Raw genomic sequence first — 19,788 nt, 5'->3', positions numbered from 1 at the left:
TGACTCTTGGCTTAGTGCAGCAACACCTAGGGGACCTGCTGCAGAGTCGCAGAACGATTCGTGGTTTTCCCATATAAACTTAAATGTAATGAGCTCATAATATGGTGCCTGCGACATTTTGGCGTTACTGAAGGATATTTGCAAGCTGTATAAAAAGGCAAAATGCTTTCACGGATGGAATATTTTATATGTGCATTATTTGTATTTTTGTTTGTTTGTTTTGACTACGGTAAAAGTAAGAAGCGGATTGCTTTGTGTCCCCGCTGACATTTGTCCTGCTCTCACATAAGGATTCCGACGGCCTTTAAAATCAAACGAAATACGACGAGGTGTAAAGCAAAGGCGAGCCGCCGGCCTCCCGGAGTAATCGGGGCCTCGCATCTGCAGCGACTTCATAACGGCCGCATTTGCATAGCGGCTTAATGCGGGGATGGGGATAAAGCGATGGGATCTGTTTTTCTTTCTACTGCGTTCATCTCTAAAGGCCAGCTGCATTTAAAACAGCGCCGCAACGCTGCCTGCATATATGCATTTTCACACTCCGTTTCCATAATCCTTCCTAGAATGATTATATATGTGATTTATTCCATCTTGATTATTCGTAGGAGGAACAAAGTTAACTGTTGTTTTGGTGTTGTAAAAAAAAGCGAAATGTCGAAAGTAGTCAGACAGCATTTTATAGATAAGCCGGAGACACGGGGATACTTCGTTTGCAGTATTTGTCTCTGTAGTGTGGGGGAGGCTACGGGGAGAAGTGCGACGTTATCGAGCGTGTGTCGAGTGTATACCGAGCGTGTGTCGAGTGTATACCGAGCATGTACCGAATGTGTACCGCGCAAATACAGTGCATAGACGGAAAGGTTAAGAAGCAAAGCTAAAGCACGCCAGTGCTGTAGCATGTTCCAAAATGCCAGACCTGTGCTCACATCTGACCTTCGGCTGCCAGTTAAGATGCAGCTGAACTTCACCAGAACAGAGGGTCTGTTTCTGTGAGGCTCTGCGCCTCGTGCTGCCCTTTCTCCCCTTTCACGACCCCTGTTAACCCCAAAAATGACCTCGGCTTTCCCAAATTAGGATTTCATCCTACCCTGCACCATGGGGGCTCAGTTCAATGCCCCGACTGGCTGGCTGTCCAACACCAGCTGCAAACTAAATGTACAAAAGATGCACACAAACGCATCTGTTATTTAACAACCGCTTGATGGGAATATTTCAGGTTGCAGGGTCATATCAGCATGACAGGGAGGTATTGGACATAATCACCAGGCTCTAGACTTAAAATGTTTCCAAAGTATTTTTGAGATTATTCTTGAGATCATGATGACTTATCTTCCGCTTGGTGTGGACTCGCTGTTTACTTTTGCTGACTGACTGGGTTTTATTTATTTTTTTTGCTCCTTAAATCTAATCCACGTTTAGGAAGCGCACCTTAACAGCTCATGACACAAATCGATATAACAACTGTCCATTGTGCTTCAATTACCTTGACAATTAGCGAGAAGCTGACCTCTGCTGGACAGGCAGACATGAGCGGATAACGATCAGATGCGTTCAGTAACCTTTCATTTTTAATTTGGCTTTTTGCTTCAAGAGATTGACCCACCAGTCGGTGTCCAACTTTGTTGTCATTCTGTAGGGTTGTAAAGTGTCATGACAAAGTGCCACCCTATTGGCTCAGCGGGGTGTGATGTCACCTGACCTTAGGAGTCAGAATTAGATTGGAGAGAGATGCTGTGTCCAGAGCCTCCTCAGTGAGCGAGTTCCACGCGGAGCTTAAACCGTCTGTCTTTGAACGCTGAAGAAGCTGCAGTCCCTTTGCTGTTAATGAGGCAGATCAGATCCTCCCATTTCGCCAGGGACAGTTCACCAGTGGTCCGTATCCAGCTCTCTGATTACAGTGTGCCGGTTGCTTCCTGATTCCCGGGATCAGTGATGAAGATGCTGATAAATCCTTCAGCCGCAGGGTCCCGGTCTGTGGGAGCGTCTGCCGGTGGGTGTTTGGGTCCAGGCTGTTGCACAAGCAGCCTGACCTCAGTCTCTTAGCACGTCTCTGCTCTCTGGGTCAGTACTGACCCCACATGTTCCCCTTCTGACCCCTAGGCCGCGTCTTTCTGAACCAGGCAGGAACAGGCACTGACCTCAATCTGCAGGCCCTAGAATACAGCCCCACATGGTGAGCCCCCCCCCCCCCCCGAATGTCACCGGCCTCCCAGACGGGACAGTGACCTGCTCCTGTCTCTCGATTGTAATACTCCTCTGCACCCTGTATTTTCATCCTGTGAACATTTTTTCATACTTCACCGCGATAAACGCGTCTGTGTCGGTTTCCGTTGCTCTTCCAGCACTTGAAGAGCTTTGGTGCTATAAAAATAAATAAAAAAAAATGAATCACATGAAACTTTCCCCAGGCCAGGGCTCCTCAGTTATTAATGATAACAGGCAGGTTGTCTGAAAGAAGTGGGAAAATTTGGGCAAAAAAGGTGCATTAAGCTCAGCGTGAGACGATGCCCGGTCCCCCCACCTAAGCCACGACGGCACGATGGCTGTCAGTGTCGCGCCGCATGCCTCTGTTTAATCTCCTGCGCCAGTGTTTGGAGTCGCCCGCTATCGCCTGTCTTTTGGGATCCGCTCGGACAGTATAAATAGGCAATCTCAGGAGATGCATCCTCAAAACAAGGCGTTTCAAATAGCATGTCGAGTGCGCCGTTCACCGCGCCAGCTCTGCTGCTCGCCTCCTCGCTGCCCGTTAATCAGGACACCGGGCGAGGATCAGCACTGCTGCTCGGTGCGAGACACAAATACGCTGCGCTGAGATATAAGATCATAAAGCTGCGTTGAAAGGAATGATCGACATATGGATGTCACGAGGGACCCGGGTTCGAGTCTCCGCCTGGGTCACATGTGTGCGGAGTTTGCATGTTCTCCCCATGTCGTCGTGGGGTTTCCTCCGGGTGCTCTGGTTTCCCCCCACAGTCCAAAGACATGCTGAGGCTAATTGGACTTGCTAAATTGCCCGTAGGAGTGCATGTGTGAGTGAATGGTGTGTGAGTGTGCCCTGCGATGGGCTGGCCCCCCATCCTGGGTTGTTCCCTGCCTCGTGCCCATTGCTTCCGGGATAGGCTCCGGACCCCCCGCGACCCAGTAGGATAAGCGGTTTAGAAAATGGATGGATGGATGGATGTCACAAGGGCGTGGGCGGGGTGATGGGCAGGATGATTTTGGGGGGGCGGAGTCACATGACTGCAGATGCTGTTGACGATTGGCCTACCTGTCCTCGATTGCCAGAGTTTGTTGCCATGTCATTGGAGGGCACGAGGTTGGGTGATGGGCGGGGCCAGCTCCAGATGGAGAGTCACCTGACCGCAGGTGCCATTGTTGATTGGCCGATATGTCCTCCATTTGTGTCTGGATTTCCCAGAATCTTTGGGGCAGCTCCCCGACCCCTAGCCATGTCTGTCCCATCATTTCAGCCATTATTTAATTACAGTCATGTGCTTCTTACCTATAACTCTATGTCTGTGATAATATCACCCATAATTCATCTACAGAAGGCTTCAGCTAAGCAATTAAATTAGAATTTAATGTGGTAATTTTGGGAGACGTTGATGATGCCTTAGAGTGTGACAGAGGCTGGCATCGCCAGCGGTCCATCGTAATTAGCCGTGGGGGGTGCAGGGTGGGGGGGGCGTTGTCCCTGATGCTGAACCAGCCCGAGACCACAGCAGTCCTGAAAGGACAGCGCCCATCTTCGCATGGTCCACAAACGGCCCCCCAATGTGCATCTAAACCCACAAGAATAATCTTAGGAACAGTATCCAGTCACCAGTTATTTGTCTGGTAGTAATAATCCCGGGGAGGGGGGACACTGTGTAGTTTAGCAGGTAAGAGCAATGTGCTTGCGATCAGAAGGTTGTTGGTTCAAACCCCAGTGTCAGTGACATTACCATTGGGCTTCTGAACAAGGCCCTGAACCCCAACCTCTATAAGGACTGGCTCACTCTGCTTTCTGAAAAATGTACACAGCAGATAAAAGCATTAGTTAAAAAAAAATGTAGGTAAATGTAAATCGCAGGCCCTTAGTCAGCCAGCACCAAACCGTAATAAATTCCTGTATGTTCAGGCAGAAATATGTCCCGAATTCTGAGTTACGCAGCTTCAGCTCAACATCGGGCTCTCCGGAGGGGAGCCTCTGGACATTAGGGCTCATGCTCGCATCCCATACATCAAAGCTCCTCATTCACTGGGAGTTAACAAAAACTTTTCAGGCCGACTCCAGAGTATTAAACCTTATTTCTGTCTGCTATGCTGGCTGCCAGAGTGCCGAGTTACTGGCTGCTATCCAGCGCCCCTCCTCGAGCCCGGCCGAGACTAGAGAATGCTAATTTTACCTTTGTATTACATCTCACCTGGCTCTCGATATCATACAGAGAAGGCCACCTGTTTTTTATCAAAGCCTGTCCGGCACTGTAAGGAACTTTCATAAATAAATATGTGCAGTCATGGAGACAAAGGGAGCTCTGTAAAGGTCAGGGCAGGTGAAGGCCGCTCCGGTCAGGCAAACAGTGCCGCTAAACGCGGGGTCTGGGAATCTCATCAGAGGCGGCCGCTCGCCAGAGGAAACCGCGAGGTTTTTTAAATTTCTATTTAACACCGGAGACATTCGGCTTGGGGGGGCAGCAGCAGCGATGTTTCGGATGAGTGGAAATAAATTTCAGAATAGAAGCGCCCGTCGGGTATGTTAATTTGGCAGAGGTGGTGTGGGCGTGGCCGGGCGTTGCGGTGGCCTTTTATTCTCACACGCACACACACACGTGCTCACACACGCACGCTGATGTAGGCTACACCTATCCTTACGGGGCCCGCTCATTCACTTCTGTGGGAAAAATGCTAACGCTAACTATGACAACCTTAATCCCCACCCTGCCCTAACCATAACCATAAGTAACCAAGCACAGTACAAGAGTTTTTTTGGAATTTTTAGTTTTTTCATAGCAGTCAACGATTTTTATAAAATAGTGTTTTCCCTTATGGGGACCAGGAAACCGGTCCCCATAAGGGAAAAAAAAAACGGATATTTATCACGTTTTGGGGACATTGTGTCCCCATAAGGATAGGTATACCCACACACACACACACACATGCACGCACAACAAGGGGACCGGCTATTAGCACATTGATCTTCACGTGCTGCAATCTACCCCCAGGTGGCTTTTACTGAATCCATTCAAGTGTTAAATGCTTACAAACAAAAATAATTAAGTGTGGGACGCAAAGACAGGGGTGCCCCCCCCCCACACACACACACACATACGAACACACACACAGGCATGCCCATACAGATTTCGCTGCGCGAGGCATGTGACTTCCTAAGGTTCCAGAAGGTTCCGGATCCTGCCTTACGGTTTCTCTAATCCACTTTGGATAAGACGGCCAGAGTAGAAGCTCGCCCTGCTTTTACATGGATTCAGCCTGACATTTTACAGAAGCTTAAACTGATGACCTTCGTATTTAAAAAAGGTTCAGGGTTGGCTGTTAAGGCACGGCCCCCCTCTTTTTATGGCCCACGCTAAGCGCTAAGCGCTAACGGGCACACCTGAGCCATGTGACCGTCCAGCCTGAGCGCCGGGTTGTACTGCTTAGTGCCAGGAGGTCAGAAATCTAGCAATCGAGGGGCCTGTGTTTCCTGGGCCTCGTTCGAGACACGCGTGAGGGACGGGAACTGTGCTCTGCGGTGATGGTAACGTCGTCTGCACCCCTGTATGCTTACTGCTCCCCGCAGCTCCCTTATTGGCTGGCTTCTCCCCCGATGATGCTTTATCTCCGGGTTTAACCTTCCTGACAGGCTGACGCACTTTTCTCCGACTGGCAAATGCATATTTGTTTGCCCTGATTCCATAATCTAACCGACTCCGGATATTAAAGAGTTTCTCAGTGTTTCGTTTTGTTGTCCGTTTCCTTCATGGAAGATATTATTCATCCTGATCATTCTGTAACATAATTATTTTATTTTAGGTTGTGCTGTGTGTGAGCCTTGAAATTAAGAACCAAAAATGAAGCCTAATTCAGTTTATTATAAGGGGGGAAAAAAAAGCATTTTGGTCGCACACAGCCATAAGACATTTTGATTAGCTGATCGATGATAACTGTATGGTCACTGTGTTTAGCTCTGCCCGCGGCGTCAAGTGATAAATGATCTCATTAGACGTTAAGTTGATTATGAATGAGAAGGACTCTTAACTGTTCGAGCTTGGGCAGAAAATCACAGATAGCTACTCTGCGGAGCCAGCGCCTGATATCCGGTCTGATATCCATAATCGAGAGATAAACAAGCTGCTTGGAATCCTGGGAATAGACCTCTTACAGCCCGCATGGCGTTTGGCGGGAAGGCAGTGATTCACTGTAGAAGAGCATGCGGTCTCTGTCACTGGACACACCGCGCGTTCCCCAAGCTCTGTCCCCAAGCGCGGGCCCCGTTTATCCGTCAGCAAAAGGCCTGCGCTCTAAAGCACCGGTGGGAGGAAAAGCCATTTCTTTCTGCACTTGGAATCCAGCCCTAGCAAATGTTTACAAACTCCGCCGAAAGAACGAGCCGTACAGCAAAACTGCGAGTCAGCACCACCTCGGGGCTCTCTAAGCATCCCGACTTGCTGTTTGTCACGTTTGGACAAACCCCAAGCTTCGGAGTGTACGGGGCCGACCTTCCAGGCTGGGAAAGAGAGCCATTTCTGCCTGTCAGAATGCCCGCACAACCAGCCCACACCCACAGTGGCGTTCTCCACCGATCGATGCCCGCATCGTTACCGCAGGCGGGCTGTGACACGTCCATTTTTATAAAGTTTCAGTCTGCGCCCACTTCTGATTCCCGGCCATGGTGTAAGATAGAATATAACGGGCAAAAAAGGAGGGCAGCCTGCAGCGATTGGAACGGGCCTGCCTCGGACGCCTATGGAGGGCCTTCGTGGGAAAGAGAGCTGGGACCCAGGTGCGAGAAGCCCAATGTGTCCAGAAATTGGTCGATCCCTAAGACGAGCACAGTGCTGCTAGCTCAGCCCGGATTGATTGGTGTCTGGCAACGTGTCGAGGGTAATTAAGGCTCGCCGTTTACAGTTTTAAACAGTATCGGCATTTCAGATCCCCCTGTTTTCAGGACGTACTTAACCAGTCATGTTTATGCTAAAACTCACAACAGCCGTGCTGAGCCGCCGACCCGCTTTCCCATGCCCCTCCTCCGCCCAATCAGCATCACGGCAGCGCCGCATCGACTCGCTACCCTCTTGACCCTCTCTCTGATTGGTCGGCTGGAGGACCTTCCTTGGCGCTGATTGGCCGCAGTTCTCCGGGACTGCATTTTCCTCACATACTGCGAAACTTCCCTATGCGTCGTCCTCTAAGCAAACCGTGAAGTGCATTTGTCAAAAAATAAGGAAATATGTAAAATGAAAGCAGGAGCATTCAGCCCAAAATAATTTCACTGTACATGGAGCAGTTCTGCTGTCCTGCTCACCGCAAACACAGTCTAACGAGCTTTAATTAGAGGGCTTCGGTGTAGCAGCTGACCCTGCACACGCCACCATGCTCCGCGCCCTGGGAAACCGGGCCGACTGGCTCAGCGAGCCGCGTCTGCTTTTGTTATCTTTGGTACAAAACAAAAATAAAAACTCTTTCTCCCGGCGCCATCTAATCTAATTAATTAGCGGCCCGTCAGCGGGGGGCCGCGCCGATTCATGACGCAGGAGGCTGCCGGGCCAGATTAGCCAGCCGTTTTCCCCCTGTTTTTATATCTGTTCTGCATCTTATCACCTTAATGGGGCCTGCAGACGTCTCCAGCACGCTGATGGAGTCACCCACCCACCCACCCACCCCCATCGCTTTGGCACACGGCCCGGTCGCCTGTGACCTCCCCCCCTTCAGCCTGTGCCCCCTCCCTCACTCCTTCCTGTCAATTACCTTCCCGCTGCAGATTATGGCTCTGTAATCGCTACTGCTCTCAGAGTGATCTGCTCCTTAACGTGATCGAAAAGACAATTAAAGCGTGCAGCGTCTCCCCCCCCCACCCCCCCGCACCCCCCCTCCCTCTCTCTCTAAGTCAGGGAGGATCCCAAACACGTCCCCAGCCACAGACGTGGGCAGCCCGGGCTGGCCTGAGTAGATCCTGAATCACAGGTGCTTACTTACTTTTAATCCTCCCCCGCCTCCCCATGCCATTAATTGCCGTTAATGCCCAGCTTCCACTGATGTATGAGTGTAGGATGTTCACACTGGCTCACTGTATCCTCACTGACTGTCACTGCACCACTGCACTACCATCTGTACCAGTACCAGCACACAGATGGCCAGTCCGCTTCCAGTACTGCTCCAGTTCTCCTTTGAGATTACAGCCTGACAGCACGTTATGTGCAGTTAATCCCGGTTAACCGCTGTTCTCAGAGGTCCAGCTCGCTGGACCGCTGCTCTCGGGTCAAGAATGTTTAATCAGCCCCCACCGTTTGAGCCTCTGAAGCAGGCCGCCATCTTGAATGGACTCGCTGGTGGCGTCCCAGTCCGTCGATAATCTGATGGGCGTCTGTGTTACAGCTTACTGTGTTACACCTTAAACAGGATCTAAGGGCGCAGCTGCGTCTCAGGTTAGGCAGCTGAGCGCAAACCCTCAGAACATGCCGGAAGGCGCCGGAGATGCGGCACTGTGTCACGATAGGGCTCCCGTTCACCGCCCCCCCCCCGACAGAAGTGGTGCAAAGACTTGATAGGGGGGTGGGCGGGGTGGCGTCCAAAATAGAGCAACGTTTATTTACTTGGGGCAAATTTAATAACCATGCTTTTATATACCGTTCACGGGTCCTCTGCGCTTCAGCAGCGGTCAATTTTAATGCATTTGTGCAGAAAACCAGGGATGGGCTGATTCAATTAGCTGCAAGCTAGTGTAGCGTAGCATAGTGGGGAGGGGGGGGGCACATTGTGCACAGGGCATTGATGTGAATGCCTGCACGGCCAGCCTGGGGGGTGACGGGAGAAGAGCCAGTGCTGGGCGTCACTGCACGCTCCCTACAGCCTCTGAGTGACACCTGGTTTTGGCCCCTAGGGCGCGGCACAGCTGGACTGGCTGGGAGGCGGTCCGATCCACTCTCAAACGTACCTGTCTGGCCCGTGTGGCGGCACCGGCTGGTGCCAGGAAGCGCCGGCACCGTTGGAAACAGGAAATCCAAAAAAAAATTTTAAAAATGCCATCTAGAACATTCTGTAGCCCTCAGAAATAAAACAGCACCACTGTATAAACTGCTCTTTATGGTTATTCCCCACCCCCCCCCACCCCCCTTTCGCTTCCATCTTTTAACAGTGCGGCTCTGAGGATTCCTGGATCGCTTCCCACTTCGGTCACAGTCAGCATTTTAAGTTGAATGGGAGACGCTTTTATCATAAGCAGCCACTCTTAGCGCACATTGGATGTGCTTCTAGGTGTACAACAGCTGACATCCTGTCAAAGGAGTACCTGGCTCGTGCTTTGCTTCCTGGATGGATGGATGGATGGATGGATGGATGGATGTAGATTTTTCCCATTTGACAATCAGGACTGCTTTGGAAGTGCTTGCCAAAATCTATAATTGATGTGGACAAGTGGTCTGACTTATTAACTATTTACGCAGCAAAAGCGTTAACTGGGTAACCAGGTAGATCTATAATACTTGAAACAGTATAAACTTCACCTCTAAGCTAATTGTGTCATATCACAAAATCAATTAATCCAACAAAAATGAACGCATGTATGCAAGAATATGAACCACTTAGTGCATGATCAGTGATGAAAGAGGGATGTATGGATGTAAGCATATGGAGTTTAGCAAAATTAATGAGAGAAAAAGGTATTCTGGGTGACTGAAGTAATATTAACTGAATATATGATTATGTTAATATACTAATGAACAGCTGTTAATGAATTTTAAAAGTCTCTGAGAAAAACTTCATAACACAGCAGAAGAGGAAAACTGTCTCTCTGAAGTCTTAGAGTTGATAAGTAATTTGCCAAATGATGTGCATGTAATATAACGTAGCGAATGATGTATAGTGACTGCTGGGTGTTAATTGGTGGCCCTGTGTGTCACGTGATCCTGGGACCGCCTACGCCATGTGACCACGTTTTAAAGCCGGCTCTCAGGACAGCCTCACCCACAATCGGCTCCTCTCCGTTCATTACGGCCCAGTTGCATCCGTTAACACCCCCAATGTCACTATGCTGCTGATTGGTACAGAGTTCTTAGAGAGCCCCCCCCCCTCCCAGCCCAGAAATACTGAACTTTTGTAGTGAAACAGGCACACAAGCTCATTTCTAACACCCCTGCTGTCAAAATGGGGAATCTTTTCTGAGTCTAGGAAAAGCTGTTTCTTGTGCTAACATACTGCCAGTGATTCCTGGGACGCGGCATTGCTGGGAAATCTGCTTATTTCCTGTTTTTTTTCTGTTTTTGGGGAGGGGGGCAGTTATTCCTGTCATTTTACCAGGGATGGCATCTCTGGGCTTCACAGAGGTGATCCAAGGGCTGAAAAGGGGTCCTTAACTGCGTCGTTAAGTCAGTCCTGCCTTCACCGTGACTGGAGAGGGTTGGGGGGGGGGGGGGGGGGGGAAGGGCAACGGCCCCCCAGAGTCCATCGTGCCTTCAGGCACTGGTGATGGGCAGCAGAGGGGCTGCGATGATCAGGAAGATCAGTGCAGGGAAAGAGGCAGCTTACCGGAAACGCAACCGCGCCTCCCTCACACAGGCCAGGACGGGTAATCACCCTACTGACAGCCCCCCTGCCTGCCGACAAGGGCGAGCCAGCCGATCGGGGACGGGGAAACGGCGGGGGGCTCCTTCACAGGCCTCGAATTATTCACCAGGGGGGCAGGGGCCCTGAAGCAGGAGTCTCAAAGTCTGACACCCCCTCGTACCGCATGTAGACTCACACAGACACCCACATACGAGCCGGCGGTCGTACACTCTCCCAAAGCTCCCATCTCTCCGACGAGGGTCCCCCTCCCAACCCTAGGAATTCACCCCACCGCGGTGGGGGTCCTGCAGAAACCGGAAGCTCGCGCCAGGATAATAATGGCTGATAAATGAGCTCCCCTGATTAATAAACTTCCCAGGGAGGCTGGGTGGAGCAAAGCGCAGGGGAGCATGCAACACACCAGCACATGCACACATGCAACACACCAGCACATGCACACATGCAACACACCAGCACATGCGCACATGCAACACACCAGCACATGCACACACAACACGCTCTATTCACAGACACACACGCAGCACGCCCCCCCCCCCCACCCCACCCTGCCTGTGTCTCCTGCTCTGTCTCTTTTCCTCATTAATCAGCCAGCGGCCGACAGCAATGAGACCAGCTGACCTATTTAAAGAGGCTGTTGATCCAGCCACGTCCGAGGATAGAAACACCTGATACATTTGCAAACAGTAGCTGCTTGCATTCGGCCTTGGGGGGGGGGGGGAGGTGAGTAAACACTGGAAGGAGCCCCACTCTGGATTCAGAGGCACATCAGAACCTTCTGTGTCTTCAAGCTGCCTGTGTGTGAGAGAAGAGAGTGAGAGTACAAGAGCGCCACCTATCTGGCTTACCAGTGTGCCATTGGCTGGCTCCGCCCTCCAATACATTATTGCCTGACTCTTCCTACTGACTAACTCCGCCCTCAATGTGCCATTGGCTGGCTCCGCCCTTCAATGTACTATTGCCTGACTTCTCCCACTGATGCACTATTGCTTGACCCCGCCCTCAATGTGCCATTGACTGACTCCGCCCTCCGATGCACTTTTGCCTGACTCCGCCCCCCCGGCATACCCTCAGCGCTCTGCACCCCGCCCCCTCTCACAGACACAACAAATGGGGACGTAAGGTTAAAACAGGCCACGGGCTCTTATCTTTGTCCCAGAAGACGTGCTGGTATTCCCCTAATGCGGCACCAGGAGCAACATCCCGGCCAGGGAACAAGCCCAGCGGCCTGCATCCCGGCGTGAATCGGATAAAGCCCAGATCACTCGTAACCATTTCCGCTCAAACAGGTGACCTATCCAAAGACGCTGCTGTGTCTAATACGCTGACGTGCCGGACAAAGGCGATGAAGTCACGCTCGGCTGTCGTCATGGTGATGGCCAGCAGTCAGGGGACGGGTCCCGTAATGTTTGATAAAGGTTGTATGACCTGGATTAGCCACTGGAAATGATTTCTAGAAGCTTTCACTTCGCTTTGCTCCCAGATGCTTTTAGCTAAGGTGACAGACATACTTTACAGATCCGCCGCGCCTTATTTAGAGACTGAACTCTAGATGTTTTGAGATGGAGACCCCGTGACCCGCAGCCGTCTCAGGGAGCAGGAGCCAGATGGTCTCTACACCACGAACGAGTTCATGTTTTACCCGAGAGCGAGACACAGCATCATGGGCAGCGGTCCCAGACCGAGCAATTTAGGGGCTGCATCATATCGCCCCCCCCCCCCCCCCCCCCCATTGTTTGTCCTCTCATTTTCCCCACACCTCTCTCCTGCCTTCCATCTGTCCCCAGAAAGGAGAACCTCCTTCCCCTGCCAAGTGCAGTGTCACATTCCCGTCCCCCAGCCCCGGACCTTCTCACGGTGCTCTGAGGATCGGCCTCCGAGCTTATAGACCCCTTTATAGATCCATCTGTGGAAGATCAACAGGCAGTAAATCTTCCGCAAACGACGGGCCGGTCGTTTGACACGCAGCAAATAACCCTACAGGGTATCGACAGACTTCTGGCACTTTGCTGATATTTATTTAAACACCTAGACGTGTCCTGTGTGGGACTTTGCAAATTAAGCATCAGCACAATTTAAACCAGTCCTGTAGCTCTCTATTGAACAGAGTGAGTCAACTAATTAAAGTAAAGTAATTAAATTAAGACTGGTTGTTATACACAGTGCAGTAATGATCACACTACCCACTAGTCTCTTCCTGAATACAATCGGCTTGTCTACTTCAAATCTTTTCTCTTGCCCTGCCCTGCAGCTGTTGCCGTAATAATATTTAAACACTTTCTCGGTGAGGCAATTTGTCTTCTCGTGTGACATTTTCTTTGCATCATCTGATATTTTTCTTCATTTTTCATCAGGGGGGGGGGCTTAAAAGACATTTGTTTATTGTGACCACAGCAGGCAAGAGCAACATTTCGAACAGCGTAAACTTCATTTAACGAGCTCGGCCCACGGGCGGGCACCCGCCTGGCGGTTACGGGAGTAGCTGATAGATCCCGAATCTTGAAACCTGTATGGGCACCGGCGCACCGATGCCCCCCGTGACTCATCTTCAGGGAGGTGGGGGGCAGTGTACGTGACACCCGCCAATGGAGCAAAGCGAGAATGAAGTGGGCTTCACTCGCCGGGCACTGTGCTCATTCCTAAATAGCTTCTGCTCTGCGAACAGGTCCACGCCTTTATTGTTTATTTACTGCTCCTTCCGCACCACGGTCATTGCTCCGCTCGTGCCGCTTCATACACTTTAAGTGGCCTCAGACAGAATGTGAATGCTACAGTTTTCCTTCCCTTATCTGTAGGTAAGCAGGCAATTCGGCTGAACGCTCTTTTTTTTTTTTAAATACGTTATTATGAGTCTTATTGTTTTTGCACGATTACCGAATGCAATTACTTCATTACACGGATTCCTCCATTTTAACAAAAATATATAGAGGATTCACTGAGCCCCAGGATATTTTTATTAGACTTGGTTTTACAAAGGAGGTCGACTGAACGTTTCATTTAAACAGTTTTGCTTGTTTATTACGGATTAACTCTTTATCCACCTTCCTCAATTTCTCTCTCTTCTGGCTCTTTTCAAAGACAGAAAACATGACATCCGTCCCCTTCAAATTATGTTAAGGCTCCGTGTTGTGCAAAAAAAAAATCATAATGTTATTAAATGTAACCTGCCAAAAACCTAAAAAAATAATCAAAACACCGTACAGGCGGCGGGTTTATCTGATGGCATGCAGAGGCGTCTGCCTGGCTTAGTGGCAGCATAATTCGCAGCGGCACCATTTTAGGAGCTGGTTTCCGTCAATCAGTCAGATTTTGAGACAGTATAATGTGTTTTTACAAGCACATTTTACACTGTTTTACAGGCATTTATTTCCAAAAGGGAAAAAAAGAAACGATAGACTAGCAATGCAGTGAAAACTGAAAATGATTTCCTGACCCCTTCAAAGTAAGGAATCGATTAGTCATCCATCCATCCATCCATCCATCCATCCATCCATCCATGACCACTATCTGCTGGTACGATTCTAATAGTATTCTGGAGAAATAGCTTACAGAGTACAAATGTATTGACTGTAAACAGAATTAACTTTCTTGATATTGTAGCATAGCAGTGGATGGGGAACGCCGTGATCTGGTCTTCCAGTTGTGTAGGGTGATCTGGCTGTTATCCAATGATCCGGCTGTGATCTGGTGATCCAGCTCTGGAAGGAGGTGACAGAGATATAGACGAAGCTGTCACACCTGTCAATACTGTGGATCACATCAGGATTCAGACTCCCCCCCCCGAGGCAGTTGTGCCGGGACCACCTGATGATGCATGAACTCTTCACAGTGAGATGGGAAGGCAGACACAGACTAGGATAGGTGTCGCATGCATAAATAGCTCAGAAAGACGGAGAGTCATGCAGGGGCATCCAGACACAGGACGAGCCAACTGCAGCTGCATAATAAGATCAGAGGCAGAGCACATATGCAGGCATGAGGTAGTCAATGTTGAAGCAGGTCATCAAGAGCTGGGCCCCCGCCGGCGCGGGGACCCACGCAGAACTGCTTGTAAGTCACTGCCATCGCTGTAGCATCACCTGCTCTGCGTGGCTGGAATCCATCCTCTGCTTAGTACCTTCACCTGCAGGAGATCAAAGATGGAGCACTTTACTACAGGGGGAATATAGATCATCCGTATCTCGGACAGAAAGAGTTTCTGCCTCCTACAACAAGATAATCGGGTGTCTTGCTGAGTAGTCATGGAGTGGGAGTGAACCTGTAGGCTTCGGGCCTTGAGGAGGATGCCATATCGCATTTTGGGTTTTCGAGGTTTCCAAATGTTCTGCGGGCAGAAGAAGAGAGAGAACCAATCAGACTGTAGAGGAGGAGGGCCCAAGCAACTAGAGGAAGTGGCGCCAACCAATCAGATGCCTTGGACCCACCTCCTCTGTAATCTGATTGGTTATCGCTCTGAACCAATCGTTTTTCACTCCGCCCTCAGAACATTTTCATGCAGGTAAAACTCCCATAAACAAATAATTCGCATGTTTCATTGTTGGTAAGAGCCCCAACAAGAGCTGCTTTCTGTGCAGGGGAAAGGGGAGAGTGTTTGTGCGGTCAGACAGAAAGGAGGCGAGGTGCTCTGGCCGAGGGGCGATGCTTTCCTGTGTGGATCTCGGATTTATTCCGAAGGTGAAATAAAGACATTTTTCATATAACTTCTAATGTAAGTATGAACTGTGAAGTCCTTGTCGATTGTAACCCCCAAGGTCTTCCTCTGAGGCATTCCAGCCAGGAGTCACACAAGTTCAGCTCCGAGCGGCAGAAGCGAGTCTGAGTGCCTCAGGTACCAGCGACGCCACACCATTCAATTTGAAGCTGACAGTCGGCAGCCTCGGTGTAATCCAGTCCCTCATGCCTCTCGCGCACATTTCCGGTTTAGAGTTGAACTTTTTCTCTGGGTTTAGCAGACATGGAAGAGCAGTAATTAACGCCACGCTTACGAGATGCCCGCCGGAGGAACAGCGGGCATAGTGGCGTCGAGCTCCGACGAGTCGCGATTTGCCCAAACAAACCGATGCAGCTCTGATTGCTGAGACCAATACCGAGAAAACTGGCATCCGTTGAGATGGACGGATGGGTCTCTCTGATCTTCCTGAGGGAATGTGGAGGGCGATGTGCCACTACGGTGCACGAGCGCTGTAACAAGGCATAATGCAATAACACCTCATTATGTAATAACTCAACAGAACGTAACAAAGTTTCATTAGATCAATTTAAGTACATTTTCAAGGGTGCATTTGGCAAAAAGCTTCGTGTCGCTACATAGTTCACCTCATATTTAAGATCATTTGTTGATAAATGAGTTGTTCTGAAACCCTTTCTAACTGAAGCAGTTTGTAACCTCATTCATAAATTAGTGATCGGACTCGCTCGTTATTTTCTATATCATTTTTATGTCAAACTTTTGCTGCTTTCCTCTCATAGAGATTCGGACGTCACCGGAAATGGGTCAGAGTAACACACCGATATTCTTTTTCGGACAATGTAACGAGAATAATAATAACAATGATTATAACAATAGTAATTATAGGTTAATATAAAATTATATATATACTATTAACTTAACACTTTATTTTATTATTTACACATTTGTTATTACATTGTGCACAAGCATGCAAACAGACGTACAGTTAGTTTATTGACCTTTTAGCATTATTACAGGCTAATTATTACAGGTTTCATTACGAACACTATATTATTTTGCTGTGACAATAACACATCATTACCAACAGCATTAAGCTTTAAAATTCTGATATCTCAGATCCATGACCGGTGTCGATGGGGCCCTGCCACTTGAACCCGGGGGTTGTTACACGTCGTTGTCGTTGCAGGGCTGTACAGAAGCAGGCGGTTGCTGGGAAACACGTCCCTGACTTGTGTTTAAAATGGAAGGACTGAGATACGGCTCTGAATGGGCAGATAAGGGGGGGGGGGCACGTATTAGGCTGCGCAGCTGGGGGCTTGATTACAGCTCTCTTAGAAGATAAGACTCTGTTTATCATTTCCGTTATGCTTTTCCACTTAATGGCAGAAAGACCTTCATTCGTTTATATGTGCCGCAACAGGCAGGATTACTGCCTGTGGCCCCAGCAAACCTCGGACCTTGCACTGCCTTAGAAAATCGGAACTGCTAGTTAAATCAGCAACACCTGAATGTCCATGCCACTCCTGGTGGCAGCCATTAAACAGCTAACTGGTTTTGGGCGTCTGTAACTAGTGTTGCTAGTTTGCATTAGAAGCGAGGATCATGTAAAATGTTAAGTATGTCAGCTGTAAGAAGCTGGCTATGAACAGGAGCTTATTTCGTAATATTCACAATGTCCCTGACAAGCAAATTCATGAAGTCGTATTTAATGTATGCAGCTGATGAGTTTTAGCGGCGAATCACCCAATTAGTCTATCCGACATGCAGGAAATAAATCCCGGCTCGTCCCCATCACCATCAGTTAGGCAGGACGAATTCGCTGAGCCAGCCCGACGGATGACTTTCCGATATTTCACGCGACGGCGATGCCGGTATCTGCCGTCCAGCTTAAAGTGGCGGAGGATTCATTAGCCGGTCGTTTGGTTACATCTGGCTTTGGGCTTCTCAAGATATCATTCAAAGAACGGGTTTTAAGGTTCCGGGAAATGGGACGGGAGGCGCCGCGGCGGGGGGGGGGGCGATGACAGCGTGCCCAAAAATAAAACGCTTCCTTTGTAATGAGAAGGTGCTGCGATTAGCACACGTTTACGCGGGACTTTAGAAACACTCTCGGCATCGAATCCGTGACTTTAGACGAGAACCTGAACGCAGGGCAACGATGAATCAGGCTCCGAACACGCCGGCGGATTTAGGAACATCGGAGGATAACTGACCGGGCGATGCAGCATCTGCACACTAATGTTAAAATCTCTCCTGCTTGTGATCTTATTCAGCACTTCTGCACGACCAGATGATGGGCCTGGAGTGTGCAGGATGGACAGAGGGAAGGAGGGAGGGATGTGGTGGTGGTGGGGGGGTCGATGAAGGAGTCGCAATTTAAAGCACGTTCTGTGTGTCTGTAGCGGAGCACGCGTCGTGCTGGTGGATTACATGCGCCCCCCACTCACATACGTAAACGGGGTTCTGGTTACGGAGGTGAGCAGGTGGGAGGTGATTATCTGAAGCAGATCTGTCAGCAGAGCTAAGCCAGTTCCTGATAAGTCGCAAACTATCAAGTTCACAGCCAGTAATTAGCAAGTGTTAATGTGACTTGTGCGCCCCCCCCCACCGCGTCCTGTGTTTCCAGGCATGAGCCCCAGACTCTCCATGACCCAGCACTAGATACACACTTATTGTAGCAAATAACCAATTAGCAGTTTGATCAGGGTGATTTAGCAGAGTGACTCAGGAATGAATTGGTCCCAGTATAGCTGACAGACTGGGACCTGTAGCTGAGCTTGAGGATTTTTCACACTACCAGACGTATTCCTGGATAACAGAGTCGCCATTCCCAAAAGACGAAACATCTACTCCTTAAAAATCCGGTGTTCTCTCTGCAGGGCCTGTCAGTTATGAGAAAATGGCACATTGTTAGATGTTCATAATCCATCCTGCTGCCCAGGGACATCGATCTGATGAAGCTCCCACTGGTCCTCGGAACTGAGAGGGAACACTCAGGGAAATCCTGTTTGACCCAAGCGGACGCCATCGGCATCGTCACCATATCGCTGAGCACGGATATAGACTCTTATGATTGCCGGGCTGTGTGAGAAACTGGCTATACTGTGATCTAATGGAATGGGGGGGAGAGGGGGTAGGGGGAGTAGGTGAGGATGGAGACTCTGAAAGCCCCGTGAGTATCGACGGGAGGGGGGGGGGCAAGCTAAATTCCCCACTTGACGTGCTTGATAAAATTTGCTACTGCAAGAATTTTTCTTTGTGACAAATAATAAAAGAAACAGGAGAATTGCAGTGAGAAATGGTCTAATTGGAGTTCAAAACCCAGGCAAGAAATAACATCGGAAGTGCGGGAGTCACCCCCATCGCCCTATTGCTGGCAGACCCCCACCGGCCGCTTCATGCGAGCATTGGAGGATATGAGGTCAGAATCGTGCGTAGCCGTGGAAACACGTGTGGCAGATCGCTCAGAACACAGAAGCCAAATACGCAGCGAATATCATTTAATGAATGTGAAAATATCTCTTTGAGGACAGCGGGGGAAAAATAAACAGAGAAAAGCTCATTTAAGCAAAATGACCAGAGCGAGGGTGAATTTAACCTCTGGGCTGCACATGTTTAGCCCTTTCATTAGCGGCTGCAGGCGCTCAGTACTCTGATAGATATTCAGCATGTGAGTATGGGCCATCTTCTCAATCTGCTGCTTTTCAGTGGCAGAGGGGTGGGGGCCAGAGAAGAGGAAGGGGGGGGGGCTACGATTAAAGCCAGACTTCTGTTGGCTGATCTTGAATGTTCCCAAACTCTGGTGGTGAGCGAGCTCTACATTAGGTAATTACCTCATCACCCCACCCCCCGCCCCCAAGCCTCTGAACCAGGATGCCCGCCCCCAAGCTTCTGAACCAGGATGCCCCGCCCCCAAGCTTCTGAACCAGGATGCCCCGCCCCCAAGCTTCTGAACCAGGATGCCCCGCCCCCAAGCTTCTGAACCAGGATGCCCCGCCCCCAAGCTTCTGAACCAGGATGCCCCGCCCCCAAGCTTCTGAACCTGGATGCCCCGCCCCCCAAGCTTCTGAACCTGGATGCCCCGCCCCCAAGCTTCTGAACCAGGATGCCCCGCCCCCAAGCTTCTGAACCAGGATGCCCCGCCCCCAAGCTTCCTGAACCAGGATGCCCCGCCCCCAAACTTCTGAACCTGGATGCCCCGCCCCCAAACTTCTAAACTGGATGCCCCTCCCCACTTTCCCGAGGACTGCAGAGTTAAAGCCAGAGAATCAGGAATTGCTTACCTCTCCTTCGGGGGGGGGGGGGGAGGCTGAGCCCATTACCTCATTGATATCAGACTT

Source organism: Brienomyrus brachyistius, unplaced genomic scaffold (assembly GCF_023856365.1).
Source record: "Brienomyrus brachyistius isolate T26 unplaced genomic scaffold, BBRACH_0.4 scaffold58, whole genome shotgun sequence".
In the NCBI taxonomy this organism is placed as follows: Eukaryota; Metazoa; Chordata; class Actinopteri; order Osteoglossiformes; family Mormyridae; genus Brienomyrus; species Brienomyrus brachyistius.
The sequence above is the reverse complement of the archived record's forward strand: the minus strand, read 5'-3'. Positions refer to the sequence as shown.